Genomic DNA, 9,382 nt, shown 5'->3' with positions numbered 1-9,382 from the left:
GGCATGAAGCCTGCTTGAGATTTCTCTCTCTCCCTAGGCCTCTCTCCCTGCCCCATGTACACACACACTCTCTTTCATAATTAAATAAACCTTAAAAAAAAATAACAGCTACCATTTTTAAATGAGTCTGGAGCCTGGAGCCTCACTGCTTCTGTTCAAATCCCAGTCACTAATTATGTGCCCTTGGCCAAGTTGTTAGACTCTCTGAACCTCAGTTTCACCATCTGTAGAATGGGAATAATAGTATTTCCTACTTCCTGAGGTTGTAGTGAGGAACAAATGAGTTGATAAAATCGAACTTTTACCATTGTGCCTGCTATCTAATAAGGCTGTGTACATGCCACGTAAGCTACTCATTTTCATTGGTATTCACTCCCCCTAATACTGAAATACTATAAAGATCTTACTGCACTCAACCCACTCGATGGCTTGGCAAGAGTGATATTACATCTCCATTTTATGGATGAAGGAACTGAGGTTTAGTGGAGCTAAGTTGACAAGGACAATACAATGAGTCAAGGTCAGCATGTCTAGGTGGATGTATCTCTTGCCCGAGCAGAGCTTTTATGCATGGGGTGACGGGCTCTTCTGATCAACAGTTGAGGGAGGGCTGCCCTAGGAGAGAGGAGACAGAAACATCAGGCTCAGGTACTCCATCTTCCTGCCCTTGGACAAGAGGGACTGTGTGTGGGAGGGGAACTCAGACACCTAGGACAACCCCTGTGGAATCACCATGGTTAGGAAGCTGACCCAGAATCTGGTGTCCTCAGCCAGGTGCCTGCTCTGTGTCCCCAGCATCTCTTGAGCCCCAGATCTTAGGTGGAGTCCTGCCCTTCCCCTGCCTGTCCTGCCTTAGACCCGCAGGCCCCAGTGCTGCTCCTGTGTCACTGAGCCCTTCAGTGTCAGTGGGCCAGAATCAAGGTGTCAACCAGACCTCTATTCCCTCCAGACACCCTAGAAAAGAGTGTGTTCCTGGCCTCTCTTAGCTTCTGGTGGCCACCAGCCCTCCTGGTGACCTGCTTGAAGCCACATCACTCCCATCTCTGCTCTGTCTTCCCGTGGTCCTCTCCTCTGTGTGAGAACTCTCCCTCTGCCTTCCTCTGACAGGAGGATATATGAGTGCCTCTAGAGCCCACCAGAATAATCCAGGATAATCTTATCTCAAGATCCTTAACTCTATCACATCTCTGAAGACATATGTCTCCCACCCCCCGCTTCTTTTACCCATGTAAAGTAACATTCACAAATGCCAGGGACGAAGGTGTGAGGGTCACTTTTCAGCTACCACTGTAGGTGATCAACGAAAGTGAATTTCCCTCCTATCCCTTCTGGAAATCATGTTCTGGCCAATATGTAGGGCTAAGAAGTACTCTGTATGGCTGGGGAGTGCCTTGGGCCCTGTCAGAAGGAGGACACATGCTTACTATCTACTATGCACAGACACCAAAACATATCACCTGGCTAGGGACCGCATATTAATATTCCCATTTGACAGAGGAGAAAACGGAGGCTCTGTGAGATAATGGAAAATATGTATTGATCTGTGCCCCTGGTTCCTGGTAGAGAGCTTCTCAGTCCCTTGTAATCTCTTAAGGGATAAGAGCTCTAGGAGTATCTCTTATTCCAATATTTGTCTTTGACCCCATCCCTGACACAGAGCATCTAAAATCCCTTGTAAATTCCAATGTGATAAGAGCACTAGAGGCATCTTTGGCTCTAATGAGGCGACTCTGGTCGGCTCCTGGGTGACTGGCTCCTGGATGTGGGCCAGTCACCAAAAAGACAAAGCCATGAATACAAAGCTTGGAATTTTCAGTGCCCCAATCCCATCCTCCAGAGGGGACGGGGACTGGAAATGGAGCTTATAATTGATAGTGCCTATGTAAGGAAGCCTCCATGAAATCCCAATATTAGGGGGTTGAGGGAACTTCGAGATTGGTGAACACATCCATGCACCAGAGTGTGACATACTCTGGTGCCACAGGAACAGAAGCTTCTGTGCTGGGGACCCTCCCAGACCTCATCCTATGTATCTCTTCCTCTGGCTCATCATCTGCATCCTTTAATTAGCTGGTAAAGGTAAGTGAGCATTTCCTGACTTCTGTGAGCCATTCTTTGAAATTAACTGAACCAGGGAGGGGATCATGAGATTCTCCAATCTGTAGCCAAACCAGACAGAAGTTCTAAGGATATCTGAAATGGGGAGGAGAAGTCTGTGGGTCTGAGCCCTTCAGCGGTGGGATCTCCAGGTAGATAGTGTCAAAACTGAGTTAAATTCTAGGGCATCCAACTGGTATCACAGAGAATCGCTGGGAGCTGGAGGGAGAGGGGTGGGCGGAGAACCACAGTTTTTGTGACCATAAATGCCAGAAGTGTTCTATGTATAAATAAAGGAGAAACATATAGGAGGTGTGGAGAACTGAGGTTTCCCCCACTCAGGAGGAAAATATCAGGTTTTTCTACCAAGGACCAAAGAGCAATAATCAAGGAAGCAAATGCAGGACAGTCGAGAGCAAATTAAACCAGCGGTTCAAAGTTTGATTTTTGACACGTTTTGCACTCCTTCCCAGACTGGCAGACTGGGGTAACTACTCTGTGCACGGGCGCCACCTGCTGTCCATACAGAGTAATTCCTCCAGAACCTGCCTGTTCTGGGGTGTAGGACTGGTTTCTTCAATACTTGCTTTCCTGGTGTGGGACATCTTACTGGTAGCACCACGGAGGATAAAGTTTTCTGGTCCTCGAGCTCTGGGTTTGAATTTCAGCTCTGCCACGGACTGAGTGACCATGGGCAAGTAATCTCTCCTCTGATCCCCCATTTAACCTTAACTCTAAAATGAAAATGACACCTCTCCAAGCTGTGGAGAGGATCTTGAGAAAGTGCTTTGTAAACTGGGAATAATTGGAGGCAATGGAAATAAGCGTTATCTGCAGTTGAATAGGACTGGATTCAGTTTTTAAAAGTTGAATTGTGCACTTGCTGTAAGCCAGGCAATATTCTGGATGTGGGAATGTAGTAATGAATCAAACAGACAAAATGTACATTTTCACGTACTTAACATTCTAGCATTCCAGTTTCTGAGTCATTCATTCATCTACAGATATTTTTCTGATATTACTATGTGTCAGGCACTTTTCTAAGCGGTGGGCGCAGAGGGAATCCAATATGGCCAAGGACAGGAAGCAAGGGGAAGCATGTTGAACAGGGACAGGACCAGGTTTTGTGGAGGCCTGAAGCTTTTAAAATCTAGGGTATTCTTTTCTTAAAGAAACAGAATACAAGTCCTAAATACAGAACTAGGCTAGAAAGGGAATATTTAAAAGAAGAAATAACAAATTACAGCTTATAAAATTGACCACTATCACAAACATCATACATTTTAGAGACATTGAATATTATTTTTAATAATCAGCTCCATCGTATAGTTCTATAATAATTTTTCTCTGCATTTTTTGCTGTGTATTCTTTGATTATTTAGTCATAAAACAATGATTTTGTTGTCTTTCTAGAAAAGGAAGATAATTAGGCCTTTACGAGATTAAATTTTTTGTGGCTAGTTTAAGCAATTTTCTTTAAGTTGTAAAGCTTAATGCCATGTAAAGTTTTCAGAATATTGTCAAATTTGGGAAAACTTCTAAATTTCTTTTATGTCTGAGCTGTGAGTCTTGTGCACAGTAGGGACCAATGGTAAGTACTCTTTCTTGAGTTGACACCACCTTGACCAGATGGTCAGAATCAACCCCCAAAAGATGAACTTTTTATCCTGTCAGTATTTCATGTCAAATAAGGGAGAAATTTTATTTTATTTTTTTAAAGATTTTATTTATTTCACAGAGAGAGAAAGCACAAGTAGGCAGAGCAGCAGGCGGAGAGAAAGGGGGGAAGTAGTCTCCCCACAGAGCAGAGAGTCCCGATGAGGGACTCTATCCCAGGACCCTGAGATCATGACCCAAGCCAAAGGCAGAGGCTTAACCCACTGAGCCACCCAGGTGCCCCACGAGGGAGAAATTTTAATCTTTTCCCAATGAATTTTCTAATTCACTCCTTTAAATTAACTAGACTATTAATAATCCAGGTCTATGTTTTACTTTGATTTGAAATGTACCCATTCCTCTTAACGAATCATTACTTTTGCTATGATCTGCAGGCCATTTTATCAGTAAGCACCAGACATTGCTAGGGCAGAAGCGCTAAGAAAGACATGACACAGTGCGATGAGGTCACGAAACATCCGACTTCCCACACAGATGTACTAACTGTTTGTAATCCTGCCACAAGTTTGCCGCATGGCCTATAAACCCAGGAGTCCTATATTTCTAGTTTGTGCAATTCCTATTAGAAAGGAGGAAAAAACATATAGTGCATTTTTAATTGCCTATACTGCCTGCCCAGTATATTTCTGACGGGCAAGGACGTCTGCTTTAACTAGGCTTTGCTCAGAACCAAATCCTCTGCTTATAGTTTAATATGTCTGATGACTGTGAGCATTATTCATAGAATAGCTTCTGGCTCTGTATGTTTCAAATCTTATTTTCCACCCAAGATGTACTTACTCTTGATGCTGGGCCCCAAATATGACGTATGGCTTGCACCTTTGTGTCACAGTACGGGATGAGTCAACAGTGGCCAGTAGGAGTACTCCTGGAAGATTTCCCGCACTGAGATGGATGGCAGTGACCTTACTATAGAGGAAAACAACTGTGAACAGTATAAATGGATCCCTCTTATCTTGGTCTTTTGGGGCTGCTGCTATAAGACTACCACTGACACTTCTAGAGGCTGGGAAGTCCAAGATTCAGGTGCTAACACATTCCACGACTGGTGAGACCCTGCTTCCTGGTTCCCAGACACCTCTTCTCTTTGTGTCCCCACTTAGTGGAAGGGGTGAGAGAGCTTGGCAGGGTCTCTTTTATAAGGACACTAATCTCATTCATGAGGACTCCACCCTCATGGCTTCATCACCTCCCAAAGCCCCACCACCTAATACCATCACATCCGGGGTTAGGAATTCAGCATATGAATTTTGGGGGGATGCAACCATTCAGTCCAAAACATCTATGAGCCAAAATTAAATGTATGCCTAACTCAACTCTGCCTTAGCTGTGTGAAAATTAATAACAGGGAACCTCACTAAAATGGAGTGGGGAAGTTTTGGCAGGGGAAGTTCTCACACCCCACTACTCAAGTCAGTTACAGTCCCAGCAGGAAGAGCCAGACTTGACCTTGGACATGGATACTACTCTACTCTTCCAGGTGGAGGAAGAGACATATTCCTTATCCCTCCAGCGACAGCTCAGCCAATAAAAAGCCACCATATCTCAAACTCCCAGTTTAGGTCATAACAGCCTTTCCAACTTACCCCCTTTCTCCTTAAAAAAGCATGCCCCTCAGTTGTTCCCAGGACATGCCTACAGTTCTTCCGCTGCTTATTCATTCTTTGGCGGGTAAAATAACTGGCTGTTTATATTTTTAAGGTTAACAGCTACATCCATCAGGTACCCTACTGCTACCAAGGTGCTGGGATGGGTGGAAAGCTGGTGGTGGAAGGAGACATCAACCTTAAAAGGATTGCAGTTAAATATCTTACTTCTGCAATGTTTACAAAAACATACACCCAGATGAACACCTTGCTATGTTTTATCCAGGGCCCTGGAGGGACCCATGCAAGCACAAGGGCCCTAAACTTGAAAATTGACTATTGTCAAGATAAAACCACCTGCATGAAATGGAGAGAGAATAATAAGGGGAAAACTATGCAGGACCCTGCAGTTTTTAGGAGGGAGTTTGGATTTTATTCTAAGAGCAGCAGGAAAACATAGAGGGCTTTAAGGGAGGAAGACAGGGTATAACGTGATGTGATTTATATTGTTCAAAGCCTGCTCTGGCTTCAGTGTGGACAGTGGGCTTAAGGGAGGCAAGTAACATGAGGGACACTGCTGAGGAGGCTGGGGGACCTTCTCCAGGAGAGAGTGGCTTAGATGAGGGTGGGCTGGGTAGAGGTGGTGAGAAGTGGTAGTGTGAAGGTGAGGGGTGGGCTTGCTGATGGACTGACATTAAGTAGAGGTGAGGTGGGCACCAAGGTTGTCTCCCAGATATTCTTTTGAAGGGTTGCTGTGACACCACCCCGAGGTAGGAAAATGGGAGCTAGACTTGAGTTAGAATCCTGTCTCTACCATTCCCAGCTCCGTGATCCAGGACAGGTCACATCTCGTCTTTGGGTCATCTCCTTATTGCAGAATGGGGAAAACTAGCAGCTACCTTGTGAGGTTGAAGAGTACTGAAAACCACAGGGGCACCTGGGTGGCTCAGTTGGGTGGGGGGTCTGCCTTCGGCTCAGGTCATGATCCCAGGACACTGGAATCGAGCCCTGCAACAGGCTCCCTGTTCCTAATGAAGAGTCTGCTTCTCCTTCTGACACTCCCCCTGTTTCTGCTCTCTCTTTCTCTCTGTCAAATAAATAAATCAAATTAAAAAAAAAAAATAGGGGCACCTTGGTGGCTCAGGTTATGATCTACAGGTCCTGGGATCAATCCCTGCATTGGGCTCCCTGCTCAGTAGGGATCCTGCTTCCTTGTCTCCCTCTGCCTTTCTTCTTTCTGCTTGTACTCGCTCTGTCTCTCTCTCAAATAAACAAATAAATAAATAAATAAAATCTTTTAAAAAAAATAAAATAAAAAGGAAAACCCAGGCCCCAAATTATATCACTTAGGCTGAGTGCCTAAATTGGGACTAAATGAGCCAAGTGCAGTTTCAACCTTTCCAGGAAATGTAGTCTTAACTGGTCAGTCAGGAATTTTCTGATGGGTACACTTGAGGCGCCTCAGGAACCCTCTCCATCCCACCAGAAAAGATGAGTTAATCTGCACAGTAAGATCCCTTGCCCTTGCCCCTAAGTGAAAGCAATCTTGCCTGAAACAAACCTTGTCTTTTACTGACTCTCATGCTGCACTGCTCTTCCATAAAAACCTACTTTGTACTTTTCCTACTTCCTAGATGGGGTGCTGCCTGATTCATGAATCGTTTAATAAAGCCAATTAGACTTTTTCTTTTTTTTTTTTTTTAGTGTACTTGGTTGCATAGGTGTTATTTAACATGAGTAAATGAGACAATCTATCAGGAGGAGCCTGGGACGTTATCAATAACCTATATATTGGATGCCCTTGTTTTTCCAGGGTTTATTAGTACTTACTATGAATCTCAAGGGAGGAAACCAGCCTTGGATCCTTATTCTGTGAAATGATTTTTTATTAGGTTCTAGGAATTGTCTTTGGCTATTGAAAGCTGTGATGTTCCCAGGCAGGAAAATAAATGCTGTCCCTAAAGGGTGGGTCAATGTGATTGATCTTTTTAATAATGACAGTAATAATAGCTGATGTTTCTTGAGCATTTATTATTGCCGGGTTCTTGACATGCTTCGTCTCATTTATCTCTGACAATACCTACGGCGCATGTACTTTTATTAGCATCACTTCCACTTCACAGATGAGAAAACCTGAGGTTTAAGTGATTAAATAATTTCTCCAGGGACCTCTCAGGGGAAGAGAGCAGGGTCCATCCTAGGGATCCAGAGCCCAGGCGTGGTCACACCACCTTTCACAATTGTTCTGTAGGGCCCGCCCCCTCGAGCTCGCATCATCCCTTCTTTAGCGCCCCGCCCCGCCCCCGCCGCCCCGCTTAAGGGGATCCCAGGTTAGAGCTCTGTCAGCTCAAACACCACGAAGGAGGCTCCCAGCCAGGACTGGAGCTCCCCGCCCCTGCCCTACTGCCCCGCCCCTCTCTCCGCCCCATATCTGCCACCCCGCCCCGCCCCTCGCCCTCCCATCCCTGGTCAAGTGCCCCGCCCCGTCCCTTGCAGCCCCGCCCCGTCCCTTGCAGCCCCGCCCATCGCACAGCCGCGCAGCCCTGACGCCTGGCAGCACTGGGAGCGAGGCGCTTCTGACTCGACGCCGGGACCCCGGCGACTCGTCCTCCAGCCCCTGCTCGGGCACGCCTCTCCTCACAGCCGGCGCCGAAAGTAGGGCGCAGCCTGAGGGACTGGGCGGGAGCCGGGGACTGAAGGCGAGCTAAGTGATGGGGGCGGCGGCCACCCACATCCCCACACGCGCCCCGCCAGCTCCTCAGAGGCGCGAGACCGGCGGACCGCGCCTGAGGGAGGATCGCAGCCGCCCTCAGCTGGAGGCTCAGAGCTCAGCCTCTCAGGCTGGAGGCGCGACCCGCCGCTCCTAGCCCTTGCAGAGAGGAACGGGCGCCTGTGGGCACCTCTCTGGCCTCAGTTTCCCTCTCTGAACAGGCGGCCTTGAAGTCTGAGGAGTCGTTTGTGGAGGAAGCCCTTGGCGTCCTTGCCCTTGGCGCTCGCTGTCTTTCCCTCACAGCCGCGGACCCCCCCCCCACCCCGCCTCCTGCACCTTGCCTCTTCGTCGCCCCTCACCCGGTTTTACCCCCCTGAAGGAACCCTCCGGCTCTCCCCACGCCTCTGCCCCAGAGCGGCCCGCCCGCTTGGCTGCGCGCCCCTCGTTCCCCCTCGCCGGCGGCCTCCCTCTTCCTCCTCCTCCTTCCCCCAAACCCCCTCCTTGCCCGGGACCCTCTCCCAGCAGCGGCCCCTCCTGGGCTCCCGGTTCCCGATTCTCGTCAGCTCCGCTTTGCTCGAAGCCGGTCCAATCTAGAAACACCCCGAGGGCTGTGCGGGGTGACGGGTGTTGGGGGCGGGGCGGGGAGGGTGGACATTCTCGGGACATTCTGTGTCTCCGGAAAATTAAATCATAGGGTTGTTTTTCCTTAAAATACATCAATAACCGTATACCTGGGAGTAATTTTGTGAGATAAATTGGAATTTATTCTAAGATACCAAACACAGAACGGAAAAGAAGAAAGTGGAACCAGGGCAGGCGCAGGCCATAATCATTAAAATCGCCTGCTCGCTCTCTGGGGAATGTGGTTTGGTAGATTGTCCAAGTTTTAATTTCAGGCACAGTGATTTGATTTTTGAGGTGGAAATGGGTATTGATCTAAGTTCACCTAAATTTTGAATTCTCTGACTGATTTTGTTTTTGTGTTCATTTGGCTTTTCTCTTTTGATCAGAACTTTAAGTAGAAAAGAAGCAAAAAAGCTTTTATGGTGGCAGCTTAAAATTGCTTATCTGTGAGCAATAACCTGATTCTTCTCTAGAAGTCAAAGTATTATAATATCCCTTTGCTTAAAGTGGGGCCTTATGATATACTTGAGGATAGTACAGTGGGTAGAAATGCGCATAAATTGTTTTTGTTCTGACTTAAGGTTGTTGGGTTTTTTTTTTCACCATTCTTGTTTGGGAACATTTAAATTTGATTCTTGTTTCCTTTCTTGCTTTGTGATTCTCTTCCTGTAGTTTCTTGTTTTCTTCA

The sequence above is a fragment of the Mustela nigripes genome, chromosome 7 (genome assembly GCF_022355385.1).
Source record: "Mustela nigripes isolate SB6536 chromosome 7, MUSNIG.SB6536, whole genome shotgun sequence".
NCBI lineage: Eukaryota > Metazoa > Chordata > Mammalia > Carnivora > Mustelidae > Mustela > Mustela nigripes.
The sequence above is the reverse complement of the archived record's forward strand: the minus strand, read 5'-3'. Positions refer to the sequence as shown.